This window comes from Amblyomma americanum, chromosome 6, assembly GCF_052857255.1.
Source record: "Amblyomma americanum isolate KBUSLIRL-KWMA chromosome 6, ASM5285725v1, whole genome shotgun sequence".
In the NCBI taxonomy this organism is placed as follows: Eukaryota; Metazoa; Arthropoda; class Arachnida; order Ixodida; family Ixodidae; genus Amblyomma; species Amblyomma americanum.
This window is the reverse complement of record NC_135502.1, coordinates 177,792,297-177,812,853: the sequence shown is the minus strand read 5'-3', so window position 1 is coordinate 177,812,853 and position 20,557 is coordinate 177,792,297. Positions and strand designations below refer to the sequence as shown.

Here is a 20,557-nt window from a genome sequence, read left to right as displayed (position 1 = left end):
ATCTCATTTGCGATGTCTTCGCCCATATTGTCAATCTGGTCCAGAAATCGGGCGTTTTCCCTACTGCATTGAAAAGGGCAAAGCTAATTCCAGTCTTCAAAAAGGGAGATAAAGAAATGATTTCTAATTACCGCCAAAATCGCTATTTTATCATTTTTCAGTAAAATTATTGAAAAAGCCATTGTTATCCTAATAAACAGTTACTTAACAAAATTTGACATTCTCTCACCTAACCAGTTCGGTTTCAGAATGGGATTTTCCCCCGAATTAGCTGTGATCGCTCTCACCGATAAAATTAAATCCTACATCGACGCAGGTAACTTTGCAGGTGCATTATTTATTTACCTTTCCAAAGCTTTTGATTCCCTCAACCATGCTATTTTATTCAATAAGCTTGACGCTGTCGGCATAACTGGGCCTGCACTTTCGCTAATCAGAAGCTATTTATTCAATAGAAAACAAGCCGTGTACATCTCGGGAACATACTCAAAATTCAAGACTTCTAATGTTGGAGTTCCGCAAGGTTCCCTTCTTGGCTCTGTTCTATTTTTATTATATATCAATGACCTCCCTTGGTGTCTTTATAATTCCAACTGTTTTCTTTATGCTGACGGCACAACAATCTTAACCTCAGATTCACATATAAATAAAGTGGTCGATAAACTTAACATTGATGCACAGAATGTATTCGATTGGTGCAGAAATAATTTGCTGTTCATTAATGCATCCAAATCCAGCTTTATAGTTTTTAGGTCACCTCAAAAAATTCTTTGCGAAAACCCGTCTGTTAGCATAGGCTCAAACTCAATCCTTTCAGCTGATCACGTAACCTTTTAGACGTAGTACCGGACAAACATATTAAATTTCAGACCCACATTTCATCTATTTCCCAAAAAGTGGCGTATGATAGAGTATTAATTAAAATTCGCCCGTATTTCCCTGTTCCCATTCTCATTTCCCTCTATTACTCGTTCATCCACTCCTATATTCAGTAGTGCATTTCATCTTGGGGAAACACGTATCATTGGCATTTATCTTCTCTGCAAACTATTCAAAATCAAGCAATTCGAATTATCACTTATAGTGACAACTCTGCAAATGCCCCTCGTCTGCTCCAACATACAATGTTTCATCAGTGCCCAAAATAATGGACTACAAATTATGTACCCTTATGTACAAATCTGTTAGAAATCTACTTCTTTTTTCGTTAACTAGCAGTGATCAAAATCCGCGTCGCAACGACACGCGTTTTACTAATAAAATTACCTTTTTACTCCTTGAACCACACTGCGCGATCTCAATCGTATTTTAGGCAAGCATCCATTGATTATCGGAGGGGACTTCAACAGTCAGCATACCGACAGGAGCTACCGCACCACCACGGGACGATGAAGGCGAATCTGGTCATTGGTGCAAGAGCTACGCCTCGCAATACACACCTTTAACACTTTGAGTGGACACGGCGACAGTGCTTACATTCTGGCTCTGAACCGCTTCCCTTTTGCTATGCAGGCCCTGCTTGCAGTCTTTCTGCCGTGGCTATCGGCAACTTCGTGCGGCCTGATATGGCATCCTTCGACACCACCGACAGTGGATTTCCACCGCGTCTGCGCGTCTGACGATGTGCTTTCGTCGCATCTTGCTTTCATGCCCTTTCTGGACGCACCCGGCCCGGTACAACTCGCCTGCAAACCACCTTTCGGGTCGACAGCGACATCACCTCTTCCAAGTATATAAGAAGCCAGCACGCTTCCGCTTCAGTGGACACGGTGACAGTGCTTGCATTCTGGCTCTGAACCGCTTCCCTTTTGCAATGCAGGTGTATACTGCCCTTCCTTTATATGCTAAGAAAAGTAATAACGTCTGCCTAGTACTGCTGCCGTGTCCACAAGCGTTGTGCGAGGTTTTCTGTGAGTGTTTTTCTATGACCCTTTTGCTGTTGCGTGCGGGTGATGTGGAGAGCAACTCTGGGCCCCCTACCAAACGCTCGGATTCGCTACAAGTCCTTGAATCTCTACCCTCTGATCCCGCGGAACAGATGAAAGTTATATTTCAGTTGCTAAAGGACGTTCACACTCGTTCCCTGCAAAGCTCTATAGCTCAGACGAAATTAGCAGCTGACGTTAAAGATATTAAAAACGGACATAAAGCCATTGAAAAAAAATTCAATGATATTCAGAACCGTTTAGAAGTCTTGGAGGAAAACTGTAAAAAAATTGAAGAGCTCACAGACGAAATTTCAAACATTCGAACTCAAACAGATGAACTTTCCACCCAGGTCAGGTCATTACAATCACGACAGGATAAGCTGGATGACAGACAGCGGCGTAATAACTTAATTTTCTACGGCATTCCAGATGCCGACGAAAACTGGCTGGACACTAAAGAAAAACTGACTTCTATTCTTACCGACTGCCTTTCCGATTCCCTTTGCCCCCATGCTATTGAACGCGCGTACCGTTTAGGTACCTTCAGTACTGATAAATGTCCGGTAATCGTGAAATTTGTGAATTTTAAAACGAAATATTTGATCATCTCTAAGCGCAACAGCCTAAAAGAAAGCAAGGTCACACTTACTGAAGATTATTCAGTCGCAACACGCCTCGCACGTAAAAAGCTTCTCAATTTTGCGAAAAGCCAACCTGATTCTCCCACCCATAAGATGCGCTACAACAAGTTACTTGTAAACAAGAAATGTTACATGTATGACCCAAACACAAACACCGTAATTAACTCATACACGCAGCGCACGTGCCAGTTCAGCCTCTGCAGCTAGCTCGGATCGCACGTCCTAGGCATGCGCGAGGGGTATGGGTAAGGCATCCACAGCATCAGTATCGGTTCTTTTTACTAACATCAGAAGCGTTCTTAACAAGTATAACTCTCTATCATCAGCTATCGACACTTGTCCCGCTAAAATCATCGCGTTAACAGAAACTTGGCTCACTGCGCATGTTGGCGACACTGATATCTTTTCGATGCTCATCGCTTTTCGTTTTTCCGCTGTGATCGGGGCACGCAGAGAGGCGGCGGGGTGCTTCTCGCTATTTCAAACGATATTCCGTCATCATGTATACATGTTCAGACTAATCTAGAAATAGTATGGGCTGCGCTCACTCTTAATCACCTGAGGGTAGTAATAGGAGTATGCTACTGTCCACCTTCCTCGTCGCCTACATTTAGTAACGAACTTTATGATGCTATTAATATCGTCACAACATGCTTTCCTTCATCCCCACTATTCTTGTTCGGCGATTTCAATTTTTCGAACATAACATCGAATACCGACTCCCCTTTAATGTCCCCGTTCTCTTCTCAAGGTCGCGAATTTTTAGATGTGTGCTCAGTATTCTCGCTAGAGCAATTGTGCACACAAGCAACTAGAATAACTGACACCGCGTCGAATACACTAGATTTAATCTTGACAAATCGATCTGACATAGCCTCACCTATTAGATACCTACCGGGCATCAGCGACCGCTTGCTAATGCATTTTGACATTAACCTAGCCCCTCCAATTTCTAATCGAAAGAAAAAAATTATACGTGACTACAACAAAGCAAATTTTCATGCGATAAATAATGAGCTGGCTCTTTTTATCGATGTTTTCCTTGATAGCTTTGATAACCGTAGTGTTGAAACTAACTGGAGCATGTTCACAACTAAAGTATCCCAACTCACTGAACAATACATCCCTCAGCGCACTGTTACCACCCACTCAAACGCTCTCTGGTACAATAGTCACATTAAGCGCTTATCAAACAAAAAGAAAACGCCTCTATCGCATCGCGAAGCTCTCCCCAACTAGGGAGCTTTGGGCTTCGTATGCGGCAGCTTCCGACACGTATGTTCAGACGCTCAAAGACGCTAAAAAGCACTTCCAATCGCATGTTCTCCCTCTATTGTAACGACCAATGTGAAAAAATTCTGGCGGGTCATTAATCCTTCCAACGATGATAGCATCGCTTTATCCGACTCGTTAGGCAACCCCATTCCTTCCGATATTTGTGCCACGATTCTGAACCACGCATTTACTGACACCTTTACAGCCATGTCTGATGTACATATGCCACCAACTCACCACTTCAACAATGTATCCATGCCACCTATAGCTGTTGCTATTCCTGGTGTCGATAAGCTCATTGATGCATTCCGCTCCAGGTTACGACAGCATTAATCCAAAGTTCTTAAAAAGCACTTCATCTTATTCTTCCATTATACTAACCAAACTTTTCTAGCAATCACTTGACCAATCAACGCTGCCTACCGTGTGGAAAATCGGAAAGGTGGTTCCAGTCTACAAATCCGGCAGCAAAGCTTCCCCTTATAATTATCGTCCGATATCCCTTAACAAAATGCTTGAGCATATAATATTGACCAACCTTGTTAATTTAGTCGAATCTAACTCCTTTTTTACGTGTGCGCAACACGGCTTTCGAAAATCTTACTCTTGCGAAACACAGTTAGTTTCGTTTACGCATGCATTGCATCATATTCTAGACCTATCATCATTAGCTGACTGTATATTTCTAGACTTTTCAAAAGCTTTCGACAAGGTATGTCAGAAACTTTTACTTCACAAACTAAAAGAATTGAATATTGACTGTAACTTATTGAAATGGATTGAATGTTTTCTACTTAATCGCTCACAATTTGTTTTTGCTAACGGTTTCAACTCCAGTTTTACCGAGGTGTCTTCCGGGGTTCCACAAGGTTCAGTTCTTGGACCCCTACTGTTTCTAATTTACATTAATAATCTTCCCTCTCTTGTTAACTCTCATTCACCTATTCGCTGATGATTTCGTCATTTTTAGAGAAATAACCAACGCTAACGACGTTACATTACTTCAGTCAGACCTCAACACAATAGGGCACTAGTGCAAAGATTGGTTGAGGCTGCTAAATATTAACACATGCAAAGTCATACGTGTATCTAGAAAAACTTCCGCCCCGCCTCACAACTACATTGATAACATCTCATTGGAATCAGTCTAGTCATATAAATACCTTGGACTTCACATTTCTTCAAATCTTAATTAGTCTGTTCATACCGAGAACATAATTAAAAATGCTAATCGCATGCTAGGCTACTTACGTCGTAACTGTTTTAATGTCCCTTCGAATTTGAAACTACTGCGTTATGAAACACTAATACGATCTAAACTTAGTATGCAACACCTATATGGGACCCTGCCCATGGCAACTTAATGATCTTGAGATGGTTCAAAATAACTCTGTACGTTTCATCCTTGCTAACTACAACCGCACAGCGAGTATAACTTTTATGAAATCTGATCTCTGCCTCCCTACACTAACATCGCGTAGAAAAGTGTTTCGTCTCGCCCTGTTCCACAAGCTGTTTCATCATCCTGCTTTACGTGATCACCTCATCCCCCAGCCAATTTATATATCCCGTCGTATTGATCATAATCTCAAAGTTGGAATTGTGTCATGCAACACGAAATGCTTCTCGCAGTCATTCCTGCCGTGCACCTCACGTAACTGAAACCACCTTCCCGTAGATGTTGCTGGCATTGTAAACTATGAGCAATTCCGCGTAGCAATAGCTAACATTGTATATTCAGATGCTTTTTAAATATTCTTGTAACCATCTGTATTTTCTCACTGTTTCTGTATTTTTACCACTCCCCCTCTGTAATGCCACTGGCCGTGAGGGGTAATGTAAATGTAACACTCCCACGAGAATTGGCAACAGTGTCAGCGCGGGCACCTGCCCGGACTTGACAGTGAGCCGCAACTTTGCGGGTATTACGTGGAACACAACACATCACACATTAGGGAGCGATCATTACATCCTCTCCGTCACAGTACCGTACAAAGAACGACCCTTCACCTAACACACAAGCTCACCAACTGGGATGCGGTCCGCGCCGAACGGGCGGCCCTTCCTGAAGCTCCCATTACAGACATCAACTAGTGGGTGGCATCACTCATGAACGATGTCTCCGCACACACTCGAACGCTTGATACCACACCAGATACGCCCACCCTCGACACTTGCCTGACCCACCCATGGGAGGCCCACCATAGCATCCTAGAGCGCTGGAAAGGGCAAATGCTCAATCGGACCCTTAAAAAGCGGGCTAGCCGCACTGCAAACACAAATTACTGAGCACTCTGAGGAGCTCTGCCGATCCAACTGGGGACAGATTTGCGACAGTATGGCTGGCAATCTGTCCTCCAAACGCAGTTGGCAACTCCTCCGTCACTTAATTGACCCCACACAATGCAAAAGAGCCGCACAACACCGCGTCACACTGCTTATACACAGGATTAACCTTTCTCCCGACGCACTCATCGACATACTTAGAAACATACATACAACTCCCGGTACATCGAACCCCGTGCCCCCTATGCCGGCACCCCGAATGCCAATCTTGACGCGGAGATTACGGAAGCAGAAGTCAGAGCGGCTTTCCTGACTCTCCGCTCTAACTCCACTCCAGGAGTTGACCGTATCTCCAATAGCATGCTCCGCAATTTGGACGATCAGTTGATTGCCCAGCTCACGGGGCACTTCAACACATGCTAGCAGGAGGGCACATTCCGCAATCCTGGCTTCACGCCAAAATCATATTCACACCCAAGCCCCACAAACCCCTTACCCCTGAAAATCTTCGTCCCATCTTATTAACATCATGCCTGGGCTTGGAGCATGTCGCACTCGCCCGACTCACTCAACACATGACGGAGCAAGACCTCTACCCGCACAGCATGGTGGGCTTCCGTCCCCACCTGTCGGCACAGGACGCCATGCTCAAGCTCACATAGGATATTTTTTACCCTCCTCATACCGGGCCACACAAAAGCTGTCCTCGCCTTGAATCTCTCCAAGGCCTTTGATCTCCTGGACCATAAAGCGATCATGGCGGCGCTCTCCTCCTTGAACATAGGTGTACATACGTTCACCTATATTCAAGCATTCCTTACTAACCGCACGGCCGAAATTCACATCGGTCCCCACACATCCTGCCCATACACCCTTAGTGGGGTTGGTACCCCCCCGGGAGCTGTCCTCTCCCCTTTCCTCTTAAATGTCATACTCATCCCCCTTGCCCGCAAATTACAAACCATCCCTCACCTTCGGCATACACTCTATGCTGATGATATCACGCTACGGACCACCCATTGCAGTGATGGAGACATAGAAACTACTCTTCAGTAGGCAGCTACCCTCACCGAAACACATGCGCGGAGTATCGGACTCTCATGCTATCCGGAGAAGTCGGAGCTCTTCATACTCCGCCCCACAACCCGAAACTGCCCAACAGCCCCCATAACCGTGAAACTGGAAAACAGGTACATCCCGGAGGTACACACTCTCCGGGTACTGGGCCTCCACCTCCAGAACAACAGGAAAAACATTCCCACCATCCAGAAACTTAAGCAGAAGGCGGTGTCGACATCCCACCTAACCCGCCGAGTTTGTGGACATCACCGGACATGAAGGAGCATTACCTATGTCGTCTCATCATGCCTTCGTCCTCAGCCGCTTCACGCTCCCCTAACTGAAACTCCAGGGTACAGAAATCTCCACCATGGGTGCCATGATCCGAACAGCATTTAAGACGGCACTACACCTACCCCTAAATACCTCAACCGAAAAACTCATCCAGCTAGGCCTTGATATGCTTGGTATCGGGACCGAGGTCTTCACCGTATGACGATGAACTCTGCAGACGACGGAGGGAAGCCTTCAGGAGGGTTGGTAAACTTGAAGGTTTATTTACATATTTACAACAGAAGCAGGGAGACCAAAAGTAAGAGATGAAGTGCCGTGAAACCAGCCAAATCGCGGCTTAAATACATTGGATATTCCCTAGGCACCTAGCTAGGGAAACCGGTGGCTGATCAAGCGTCCAATGGGCAGACGCACTCTTCAGTCTCTTCCCTAACCGCGTTACCGCTCCGCCCCCACAAACACGTGCACAGGCGATAAGGAATCCTGGCGCCTTGAGGTCCTGGAATGCTGTTTCCGACCGGTTGACCAGGTGCATAAGGTCGTTGGCTTAGCAGGCGGTGATCCCCTCCGTGGGAAAAAGGCGTCCTGGAATATGGTTTCCGATGGGTTGACCATGTGCATAAGGTCGTTGGCTTTGTAGGCGGTGATCCCCTCCGTGGGAAAGAGGCGTCCTGATGGCCCCGTGCATTCCAGAGGGTAAGATGAAGCAGCCGTGTCTGTCCCCGCTTTGTCTGGCCGCGCAGGTGCAAGCAAGCGAGGCGGGTCCGGCGCCTTTGTTCGGTTCTTTCTGCCGGTCCACGTGAGGGCGCAGTTGGGAGAAATGCCGCATTCCATACTCCGGACGAATGGATGAGAGGCCTTTCGTCACAGCTCACCGTCGCCAGGAGCCGTTCCTAATCCTCTTCTCAGGACGACAGCACGTTTGATCAAACATAGTTCGATGGCGCCTGCCGGGCTCGTCTGTTACCGCTGTCGGGGCCTTCGATTACAACAATCCATCCGCCGCCAAGAAGACGCCACGAAGTGGTTGCAGCTGGTCGGTGCACCACGAATGGGCATCAGAGTCCCAGTCGGCCTCGTAGTAGTCAGTCCACTTGACCTGCACAGCTGGAAAGGGTCCTCAACGGAGCATTAGCGATCAGATCTGAGCTCAGCCCCTACCTCCGGCTAGGCAGCACGCGGCCAGCCTCAGAACATTGCCAGGGCTTTAATACGAAGCAATATGGCTGCAAATTTTGGATGGCTTAACCCTCGCCAACAGCTCACGCCCGGAAGTCTGCTGAACCAAAACTAGTTCCTCTTTTTGTTTTTACTTTTTTCGGAAATACATGCATCGAAATCTCGGGTGGCTCCTGGGAACTTTACAGTGCAAGGGTGTTGGACAGGGCCGCTTCCTCCTCTCTTTCTTTCTTGCATGTTGTGTCCCCCTCCGACACCCGCGCGTTCTGTGGCGCCCTTTTGTGTGGCAGCTGCGCGCCCTTCTGCGCAGCACGCCGCACGCTTAACCTGTCTCGCGACAACTCCTGTCGTGGTCCCATAATGGAACAGGTGGCTTTCGCCCTGCACGCTTAGTTGGTTGGTATGGCACGCGACGCCTTTCTGATTTCCTGCGCCGCGGCGAAGATGTCGGGCCGTTACACTGCTGATTAGTTTTCACACTTCTGGTGCTTTTGACCCGCACATCTTTCTATGCCTGCAGCCGCCTGCGGGAAACTACCATTGTTGATTTTCCTTTTCTGTCATCAGTTCTCGCGGTGCCGTCGCGTGTTGTTAAGCTGCCGGCCTTCGCCTCAACACCAGCAGCCCACGTAGCATTTTGCAAATGATTGTCGCGTTCTCTGTTTTTCTCGCGCAGTGAAGCCACTCGCGCTTTGCTCTCAGTACCAGGTGACGGTTTCCCTGACGAGCCGGTCGCTGCTCTTTCTTCTAAACAAGGTAGCTCATTTTCTTGCGGTCGGTCACTAGCCGCTGTGATTTCCTCATCACTGAGCTTCTTTTTGTTTCGATGCCGCGCTGAGCCGTATTCTGCGCTTACAATGGAACTGTCAGCGGGCGCTATCCGTGGACCACTACCCGTCGGCAACTCAAAACAGTCTGCCCGCATTTGCATCTCCGCAGAGCGTAACTCTTCGCTGTCCATAATTCTGGATATCGGAGCAGCGTCATTGCCATTCCGGGTTACAGCGACATCGCACTTTTCAACTAACGCTGCGCTCTGTCTGGGCGCTTCAACGCTGCTGTCAAGTGACTGCGTTACGCTCTTCGACGGAAAGGTCTCTTTCCGTGCGGTGACATAAAAGTTCGCCGCAGTCTTTCTGGCGCGGAATCTGTGCCTCATTTGCCATAGCGGCATCTGTATCAGGGCTAGAACCGGCCCTTTCTCTGCTCTTACGAGCAACAATTGTGTCCCTAGCTGACCAAGCGGGGTTCGTGGGCTGGTCGCTGACACCCTGATGGGAGCGCGACCCGCTGCCATTACTACGATGTTTAGAGTGCGCCTCTGTACGTATGCCGAAAAAGTGGAAGAGGGCTCTTTTTGCCATTTTGTAGTTGTCGGCATCCTCGTCAGACAGCCGTGCTAATATGGCGCCGGCATCACAAGTGAGGATGGCAGTCAACATCCGTGGCCAGTCGCCCTGGTCTACCTGCTCATCTGCGCAAATGTTTTCAAAATTTGCGAGAAAATTGAGGAAATTTTCTCCTCTCCTAAAAATTCTCAGACGCGCTCTCGCTCTTTGCCATCTGAGCAATTTAACTTTACGCCTGAGCTCTTCCAGTTCTCGTTCGAGTTGCTTCTCTATCTCTGCCTGGCTTGCCACTGTGTTCGGCACCTCTAGCCTAGTGCGTTCTGCCTGTGCAGCCTGAGCTATCTGTAGATCGAGCCGTTTTTTCTCGATCTCTCTTTCATGCTCTCTTTCCTGCTCTTCGCGCTTCCTTTCGTGCTCCATTTCCTGCTCTTCGCGCTTCCTTTTTTCTTCCTCCTCTCGCTTCTTTTGTTCATCATCTCACTTCTTTTGTTCCCTTTCCTTCTCCAACTCCTCCCTAATTAGCTCCCAACATTCTACTATCTCCTCCTCGTCCGCACCGAAATCCTAAATTGTCCTAATCAATTCAGGTTTTCTACGGATCGACCCACAATCAATGCCCAATTCCCCGCATACGAGAACTAGGTCTGGTTTGCGCAGCTTCTTCCAGTCCATGACTATTTAAGCAACGGCAAGTCTCTACTCACGTGGTCAGAGGAGCCCCGGCTGCCTCTTATAAAAACCTTCGATTACCTAGGCTAACAATTTTCCAAAGTTGTAAAACCTTGCAATGCTCCAAGAGAAAGACCGCGCACTTACCATACCAGAGTCAGGACTAGGCGCAGACCATACCCCCGCTGCCAACCAGTTGATATGCTTGGTATCGGGACCGAGGTCTTCATCGCATGACAATGAACTCTGCAGACGATGGAGGGAAGCCTTCAGGTGGGTTGGTAAACTTGAAGGTTTAGTTACATATTTAGAACAGAAACAGGGAGACCAAAAGTCAGAGATGAAGTGCCGTGAAACCAGCCAAATCACGGCTTAAATACAGTGGATATTCCCTAGGCACCTAGCTAGGGAAACCGGTGGCTGATCAAGCGTCCAATGGGCAGACACTCTCTTCATAGCCTCTTCCCTAACCCCGTGACCGCTCCGCCCCCACAAACACGTGCACAGGCGATAAGGAATCCTGGCGCCTTGAGGTCCTGGAATGCTGTTTCTGACCGGTTGACCAGGTGCATAAGGTCGTTGGCTTAGCAGGCGGTGATCCCTTCCGTGGGAAAGAGGCGTCCTGGAATGTGGTTTCCGACGGGTTGACCATGTGCATAAGGTCGTTGGCTTTGTAGGCGGTGATCCCCTCCGTGGGAAAGAGGCGTCCTGACGGCCCCGTGCATTCCAGAGGGTAAGATGAATCAGCCGTGTCCGCCCCGCTTTGTCTGTCCGCGCAGGTGCAAGCGAGCGAGGCGGGTCCGACGCCTTTGTTCGGGTCTTTCTGCCGGTCCACGTGAGGGCGCAGTTCGGGAGAAATGCCGCATTCCATACTCCGGACGAAGGGATGAGAGGTCTTTCGTCACAGTTCACCGTCGCCAGGAGCCGTTAATAATCCTATTCTCAGGACGACAGCACCTTTGGTCAAACATAGTTCGATGGCGCCTGCCGGGCTCGTCTGTTCCCGCTGTCGGGGCCTCCGATCTCAACAGCCTACACAACACGATAGGTGAGCTTATCGAGGCCCACCGACAGACAATATACATACGTCTCCCGAGAACCCCCACCGGCAGACACATCCTACACTCCCTCTGCATCAGGATACCAGCCACGGATCCCACACAGCTCCAGGTCTCCCACCACATTCACCCCGAACTACTTATTAAACCTCTCCCCAAAATATGCACCCCACCTACCACGAACCCCGCCGCAGAGCTGGCGCACGGGCGCTCCACAAACACTATGGCATGGAACCGGATGTCGTGTGTGTGGATGCCGCATGCACAGGCGAGGACGCGGTTGAAGCCATCACGAACCCCTCCCTACAACCGATTGCCACCCTTCACATATCCTCCACTGTTACTTCGGAGGAGGCTGAAGGAGTCGCTATTGCCCTAGCCATCACGAGCACGGAGGCCCGGTATATAGTATCGTACTCTAAAACTGCCATACTAAATTTCGCCCGCGGTAGAGTTCACGTCCCTGCATTTCGCATACTGTACTCCCTCGCCGCACACCCGCCCCGCCACATGGAGCTCATATGAGTGCCTGAGCACTCAGGGAATCCCGGAAAAAAGGCTGCCACGCTTTAGCCCGAGGTTCTCTGAACCGGGCACCGGCAGCCTCCGATCTGGGGTCCTCAATTGAGCGCATGCATTCCTTCAGTGAAAGTAACGCAGGCCTGCAAAGCCGAGCGTCGTCTGTACCCCCCACCCCATCCCTCCCTCTACAGTTATCAATCAGACACTTTGGAGCCCCCCCCCCCCCCAAAAGGTGGCAAAGGTTAGGTGGGCGGATGAGATTAAGAAGTTTGCAGGCAAAGGGTGGATGCAGCTGGCAAAAGATAGGGTTAATTGGAGAGACATGGGAGAGGCCTTTGCCCTGCGGTGGGTGTAGTAAGGCTGATGATGATGATGACTTTGGAGGCGGCTTCAAACACGCACCTTACCCTCCCCTTATATACGCTCGCGCTATCACCAAGTCCACACAAACCCCTCTGTACCCTTTGCCACCACCCCAAAGCCACTCTCGATCATATCATTTTCCTCTGCCCAGCGCATCCACCCCTGCAGGGCCTGGAGCACCTTACCACTTGGGAGGCTTGGGAGACCCTACTGCGCTCCGAGGACCCGGCCAAATAAGCCATCGCCTCAGCGCGGGCTGCCAGCGTCATGAGCCTGCGGGACATGAACGTTTGAATGCAGTGGGGCCGTAAGGGGCCCAAGGACCTGCGCTTCCTATAGACTCCCCTGTGTGTAATAAAGTTTCCACCACTATCTCGATGAGAACCTTCACACAAACGAGATGCGCGTGCAAAGGAGCGATGCCTTTCTCCCGACGCGTGGGAAAGTTGATGCGGCGGCTCCTCCTCTCCACCGTCTGTGGAGAGGTCATTAGACACTTTTAGTTTGACGTACGCAGTGAGCTTGCGTATGCAACGACACTGCGAGTAACAAATGTGCATGCGCAGAACGCAACGTATCTAGCCGCGGGTCGCGGGACGCCCGCCCGCTGTAAAGCATAGCTAGCGTACGCACGTAGGACGCTACGTGCTGCGTAGACAAGATGGCGGCGCCCAGCTCGCCCGCTTCGGAATAAATACGCGTTGCGCTGGATTCTCTCCGCAATTGATCGCTCAAATGGTAGCGGTTCGCTTTTATTTCGCCTACTTTTGCCCACACGTACCGGTATAAGCGATAACTAGCCCCTGTTTTTCAGATAATTTGCCAATTTTCAAGCTCCTAGGCCTAACTAAATGCGGTGTGTTTTCCTCGTAGCAAAGACCCCTGGCGAAGCAGTTTTCTAGCTTTTAGTCAGTTCTACATTTGCTTCGGTTTACATTGTTTCTCTTTTTGGAACAAAAAAAGTCTCGCAATGCACTCACTTTAGTTATCAGTAATCAGGGATGAAAATTTCTTCAACCGAGCATTGATGTGGTTTGACGTCTTGACTAGATGACGCTACTGTTTACGCGGTCCACCTGAGGGACGCTACGGCACGGCCCAACTAAAAGTGTCGTGTTTACACTATTCACAGCGTACGCAACGCAGTGAGAGATGCGTACGCAAGCTTATTGCGTACGCCCCAACTATAACTGTCTATTCACCGGCGCGCACGGCAACGCGTCAGCAACAGCGTTTGTGGCCCCTTTTTTGAATTCGAGACGCTGTAGCACCAGGGCCCAACGCGCGAGTCTTCCGCTAGGCTCAAGAAGGTGGGTTAGCCATGTCAACGCCTTGTGGTCAATTTCAACCGTGAACCTGGTTCCTTCGACGTACGTACTGCATCTCAAATTTTCGTAGCGCGCAGATGATTGCCAAGCATTCTTTCTCCGTCACTGAGTAGTTTGCGCTCGACCGGCGTCAGCGCACGGCTGGCAAATTCCCACGGGTCGGAGTTGTTCGTCCTCCATCGGGAGCAACACTGCGCCCACTCCGAAATCGCAGGAATGTCTGGATGACGAATGGCCTGTTTAGGTCTGCCAGTTTCAGTGATGCGTTGTCGGCGATGGCCCTCAGCCAGCTGACGAAAACTCTTCTGCTCTCCTCTCCCCATTCCCACGGGGCTGCCTTCCTTAAATCCTTTGTAAGGGGGGCTTGCAGGCGTATGCAGTTTGGAATGACTGGCGGTAGTAGCCGACCATCCCGAGAAGAAAGCGGCGCACGGCCTCCACGTCGTTCGGCGCTAGAAAGTCCAGGATCGAGCGAAGCTTCTCCGGGTCCGGGGACACCTGTCCGCACCGCACGCGGTAGCCGAGTAGGCTGCCTTCCGCTCTGCAATGCTGAGCCTTGGAGGGGTTGAGTGTGTGGGAGTTTCGGAGTGCCGTACCATTCCCGGGCCGGCGGGGCGCGCCGTGGAGAGGCAGGAAAGCGGAAGCTTTCTTCCTTCCCCACGGGCTAGTAGCCAGATGGTCTGCTCGAGAGCGCTGCGCCGCCTCCTTCCTCAGAAAACCGGTCGCAAGCGCACTCCACCAGGCGCCGCCGGAGCGGTCGCTGATTGGCCGAATGTGACAACGGGCAAATGCGCCGAGATCGGCGGGTACCGGTCGTGGCCTGGCAGAGACTTCAGCGAGAGGACGTCAGGTAATTACCTTCCTTCTACCCTCTTTGTTGTCGCCATCTTGCCCCGTCAGCCGCACGACCAAGCCAGACGGCAAGGGTCACAGATCAAGATTCAAGCAGCCAGTGACTTGGGAGAACCCAATAAACGTTTCGCCCCGGGCAAAGCGTCCTGTTCCGTGCTGTGTTTATTTCGCATTTCTGCTGCGCCGCCGTGAGAACGGCTGCGCGTGATGTGCGATACCGAGAGCTCGGAGTTCACGGCCTAGACCTCAAAGGAGGCTCGACGGCTTAGTAAGAACCCCAAAACTGGCGCCCAACGTGGGACCCGAACCCACGACCCTGCGATTAAGAGTCTCATGCTCTACCGACTGAGCTAGCCGGGCACGAGCGTCCAGCTGACCACCAGCGGCAACGGGCTCGCCGGCCATCGGCACGAAGAACTCGGGACCAGCCGGTGCCGCGGCCCCACGCAGGACCCCTGCCGCGACCGCGGCAGCACGGAGACCGCGTCAGACGCGGTGCAACGAGACGTCAATCGGCGCAGCGGCCACAAACAGGGCCACGGCCGCGGCAGCACGGAGGCCGCGGTGCAGCGGAGTACCACGCCGGCGGCCCGCAAGCGCCTGACCCCCATCACCAACTTTCGGGGGCCGCGCCCGCTCCCCGCCACCCAGATCGGGCAACCGGGCGCCGAGGACCCGCTTCGGCTGGGACAGCCGGACCCCGGTGTCGGTCCGTCGCCACCTGGGCGCATCAGGCCGGCGATGCGCCAACGCGCTCATACGTGAGCGTGGCGCCGTGGGACCGACAGCTGCAGGTGGAGGCGGGCCTGGCGCGGGAGTGGGTCCACCCCATTTAAGTTTTGGGGTTCTTACTAAGCCGTCGAGCCTCCATTGAGGTCTAGGCCATGAACTCCGAGCTCCCGGTATCGCACACCACGCGCGGCCGTTCTCACGGCGGCGCAGCAGAAATGCGAAATAAACACAGCAAGGAAAAGGACGCTTTGCCCGGGGCTAAACGTTTATTGGGTTCTCCCAAGTCTCTGGCTGCTTGAATCTTGATCTGTGACTCTTGCCGTCTGGCTTGGTAGTGCGGCTGACGGGGCAAGATGGCGACAACAAAGAGGGAAGAAGGGAGGTAATTACCTGACGTCCTCTTGCTGTCGCGGCTCACTGAAGTCTCCCCCCGGCCGCGACCGGTACCCGCCGATCTCGAAGCACTTGCCCGTTGTCACATTCGGCCAATTAGCGATCGCTCCGGCGGCGCCTGGCGGTGCGCGCTTGCGACCGGTTTTTTGAGGAAGGAGGCGGCGCAGCGCTCTCGAGCAGACCATCTGGCTACTCGCCCGTGGGGAAGGAAGAAAGCTTCCGTTTTCCTGCCTCTCCACTGCGCACACCGCCGGCCCGGGAAGGGTACGGCACTCCGAAACTCCCACACTCCTCCTCCCTAAAGACCGAACGTCCCCTGAGTTCAGCGGATGGTAGACTGCAATCATCTCATTAAAGCCTTTACTTTTATTGGCCGCTTACAAGTCACAAGTCCCCTAGCAGATCGAAATCCATAACAAGGTCGCCGATGTCGTCGTCTGCTGGGGTTGGCGTCGCAGCAGGAGGCGCGGTACCTGGCCCGGGTGGTGCGACCAGGGCTCGGGACTCCGGGGTGACCTCCATCCGAAGCTCCCTGGCCGCGAACACAGGGTCACGCCATCCGGGCCCGCACCACCTCGGCGTCCAGGCTGCTCCCCTCCAGCCGCTGCCGGGGGTAGCTGGAGGCGACGTGCGTGCGCCGGCTGACGATCAAGCCGCCGCACTCCGGGCAGTACGCGGCCGTCGGCTCCGATGGCATCACGGCTTCCGGGTGCGCTGCTAGGTGGTCCGTGATGGTGTTGCCCGGAAAATGGAGGGGACCCGCTCCCGCGCCAGGGCCGCCATGCAATGCTGCGCCTTGGCGGGGTTGAGTGTGAGCCTTGCTGCTCTGAGCTTTCTCGGGACATCCCCGAGATGATCTAGGTGGGCCTCGAAGGTACGTGAGTAGATGACGATGTCGTCCAGATAGGCGAGGGCGTGATACCATTTGGCGTCGCCGAGCACACGGCCAATCTGCCGCTGAAAGGTGCTCGGGCTTCCGGACAAACCGAAGGGCATCCTAACGAACTCGTAGAGACCCCTGTGGCGTGCGAAAGCCGTTTTGCACTCGTCGCCTGGTCGCATCTCTACTTTTGGTAGCACCCAGAGTAGAAAAATACCTGGCTCCGCGGAGGTTTGAGACGATGTCGTCAGTGCTTGGGAAGGGGTACGCATCCTTCTGTGTGACTGTATTCAGTCGCCTGCAGTCCACGCACAAGCGGGAGCTACCGTCCTTTTTGGGGACGAGTACGACTGGGAATCCCCAGGGACTCGTTGAGCGGCGAACAATGTCCGCATCGAGCAGCTCTTGCAGCGCCTCGTCAATCGCCTGCCGTTTGGCGGGGCTGACCGCTCTGGGATTAGATTTCCAAGGCTGTGCGTCCCCTGTTTCGATGCGGTGCTGCACCAGTTGTGTGCAGCCGGTGCGGTCCGTAAATATCTCCTCGAAGTCGCTTAACAAGGAGAAGATGCAGCCGCGCTGACGCTCCGTCAGTCACTCGCATTTGCACTGAAAAATAATATCTCATTCAAAAAGATCGGAAAGAAACGCAAAAAGTTGTTTTTTAGAAGAAAACGCGCTCCATCGCCTCAAGGCGCCGAGCGAACGCCGCTCTTGCCCGCGATTGGCCAGGACTGTCGTGACGTCATCCACGGGGATCTCCGGCCGGTACCGATGACGTTGATGCGTAGCGCGTTTCTTCAGCTTGCTTTTAAGGACTACGTTTTGAAGATTATAGACAATTCAAGCAGTGTTAAACAGTTTGCACTTTCACCATTCATGTTCGAGCCATCAGCAGCTTCAGAAAACGGCGGAACCAACGTTGCCGCAGAGTGCATGCGCGGGCAGCGATAGTCAAGTCGCGACATTTTCACGTGTTGATAATCTCGACTGGGTGCATGGATGGATGGATGGATGAATAGATGACAGCTTTTATTTCCACCGCAAATGGAGACCGCTTACTACTCACCGCCCCGGCACGCAGTCCTGGATGGCGGGGGCCGCAGCCTCCGTGACTAAAGACTAACAAAGAGATTTTATCTCTTCGGAGCCTCAGCCGCCAGGCGGATTGGCTTCTTTCTGCCGAGCGGGTTCTTCGATGCTTCCCAGCTTTCACTGCTATCAATATCTTCGTCGAAACCGGGGTAGTCCGCGCATTTCCATATTCTCTGCTTCCGGGAAACCGTGGAACCGCCGGTCTGTCGGAACCTGGACGAGCGCGCGCAAACCTATTCCGAAATCGTTGTGAACTCAGACTAAAGAGAAAACTGGTGCCACCACCGGATAAGAAGCTAAATAATAGCGAAGCGACCGCATGGCGCTGCCTGCAAGACGGAAATTTCGTTAACCCACTATTGGCCTTTCATGTCCTACCATGGTAACACGAAAGCCAAATCTTGACTGACACGTACGTTTTGCGTAGGTGCATGGGCGCGCATCTCTTTTGTGTAGGTGCATGTGCAAGTGGCAATAAACGAAAAGGAAATTGCGCCGAAACGTTGTTGTGTACCGCTGCTGCATAAATGCTTGGCCACCAACATCTTTACGGCGACAGTGTGTGTGTGTGTCTTGTCCTGGTCCTGCGTCTTTTTTCGCTGTTTTTTTCTATCTTCACCAACTTCTTGTAACGCCTGGAAACATGATCTATATCAGATCACCGGCACGCTTACACGAGCTGCGCGAGGTAAAGCATTTGTTTGTTCATATATTTATAGTTACTTGCCTAATTACTCCCGAAGGCATTTTAGAAATACAAATGAATGCCAAACTGGATGAGTTGGAGTGGATTCACTGCTGTACTGCAGCGCGAAGAGACGAGGCGACCGGGAGGAAGCTCCCGTGTGCGCTTTCCTCCTGTCGCATGTTCGGGCTACTGTTCAACCACGCTTTTGAAGAATAATTATGGCGGCGTTTCCGAGCTCGCAGTGCTGTTTATCAAAACTAGTGTGCTGCGAGATATAGTTGCTGCTGTTGCATATCGAGATAACCAGCAGAATTCCTTGTGGATGATATACATGTATGCGTACCGCGACTCGATAACTTTGCCATTCTGACGCAAGGACAAATTAGCATGAATTCTGGCACCATTGTCGATCGTCAGCCATAACCAAGGGCTCATAAATGCAAATGTTCGCTTTGCTGATGTATACAAGGCCTATATAATCACTTTTTTGTTCAGTTAGGTGCAGCTGCGTGTGCTGCACGCTGATGAAAGATTAAGAGAATTGCTTGTGCTGCCATGAGGTGCAAATAATCAGGAAAAAGCAAAAAGACACACACAGTGCGTAACGAGCTCAAAAGAGTTCAAGGCTTTGTGCCTCAAAGACAGTGCTGGAAGTGGCCTTGGCTCAGCATGGATGTGAACAAGCTGGAAAAGGGAAATAGTTTACAAAAAGTAAGAAAGTAATATAACGAAAAAAATATTGATGCACATATTTTGTGCCGGCCATTTTGGCAGTCTGCTTACCACAAGATTGTGTGGTGAACGTGGAAGAGGCTGGGCGAGAACAACCGACGGATTCTAACAAGCTGAGTGCTGAGCGCTGTTCGAAACAAGTGCCATGCCAGAACTGGTTTATATGCATGTAGGCTTCAAGCATTACACGGAACGCTTGAACCAGAGAAAGTAAACGGCACAGGCAGAATATTACGTTGATCTGTGGTTCGCCAAAGCGCGGGCCGCAGCGAAGCAAGCGCAGCCGGACGGCCGGCCGACTCCGTGAATAGCGTCACTTCCGCTAGTTCTCCCTCTCTGCCGTCCCCCACCCGGCGCTTCTGGAAGCGACGAGGGCGTGCTGGCGGCGGGTTTCTAAGAAGCGATTGCAGCTCTGTTTGCTGACAGAATGGATAAAAAATTTACATACATGAATTTCAAGGTCCTTTCTTACTAACCACAGCGTTTCATGCGATTTGAATACTGTTTCAGCTTCCCTTTAGGTGGCGTGAACGGGCTTTCCCGGTAGCCGCCGTTGCCGATGTCAACTACGATTCCCGATTTTGCCAAGAAATCTCGTCCGAGAATGATGAGGACCGTGATTCCAGGCAGATGAATGAAACGCTGTCGTCGTCTATGCTGGTTCCAGCGCAACACAAGGCGCGCATCACCGCCGGAGCACGCCTCTCCGCGCACGAGTTGGAGGGGCACGTTGCGCTTCCTCAGCTGAATGCCGTTACGTCCCAGATGAGAAACGACTTCGTCTCCGATGAGCGACGTGCTCGCGCCAGTGTCGAGTAGTGCTTTGAGCGTAAATTCTGCGATTGCAAGTTTTATGAACGGAGCACTCGCACTGCACGGCGTTCCGACCCTGAGCAGCGAAGGGGCCGCGATTGCGGCTGCATCGCCCAGTTCCGCCACGGCCGCCGGCGCCACTACCGGCGGCCTGCCTCGTTTCCCGGCCCGGTAGGGCACGCACATGCAATGTGACTCGCTGCGCCACGGTTGAAGCAGCGCACAGAGTTCCGTGCATTTTGCAGCGACTGACGAGGCTGCTTTCGCGAACGGCCATCCGTGAGCGCGTTCCGAACCTGCATTTCCACCCGGTGACGCTGTCCGTCTGGAGTCGTAACCCCTTCGCGATCTTTTGACCGAGCTTGGGAATCCCTATCAGGCGGCTGGCGAGAGGCTGACCAGACTCCCGGCCGTGTGACCTCTG

The 20,557-nt window shown here is 51.6% G+C and overlaps 1 non-coding gene across 1 annotated transcript; it reads right to left on the bottom strand.

Annotated features, from left to right (window-relative positions):
• Nucleotides 1–15,090: 15,090 nt before the first annotated feature.
• Nucleotides 15,091–15,163, bottom strand: TRNAK-CUU (transfer RNA lysine (anticodon CUU)). Its single transcript has one exon. It is a non-coding gene; the product is annotated as a tRNA-Lys (tRNA).
• Between the last annotated feature and the right edge of the window lie 5,394 nt (nucleotides 15,164–20,557).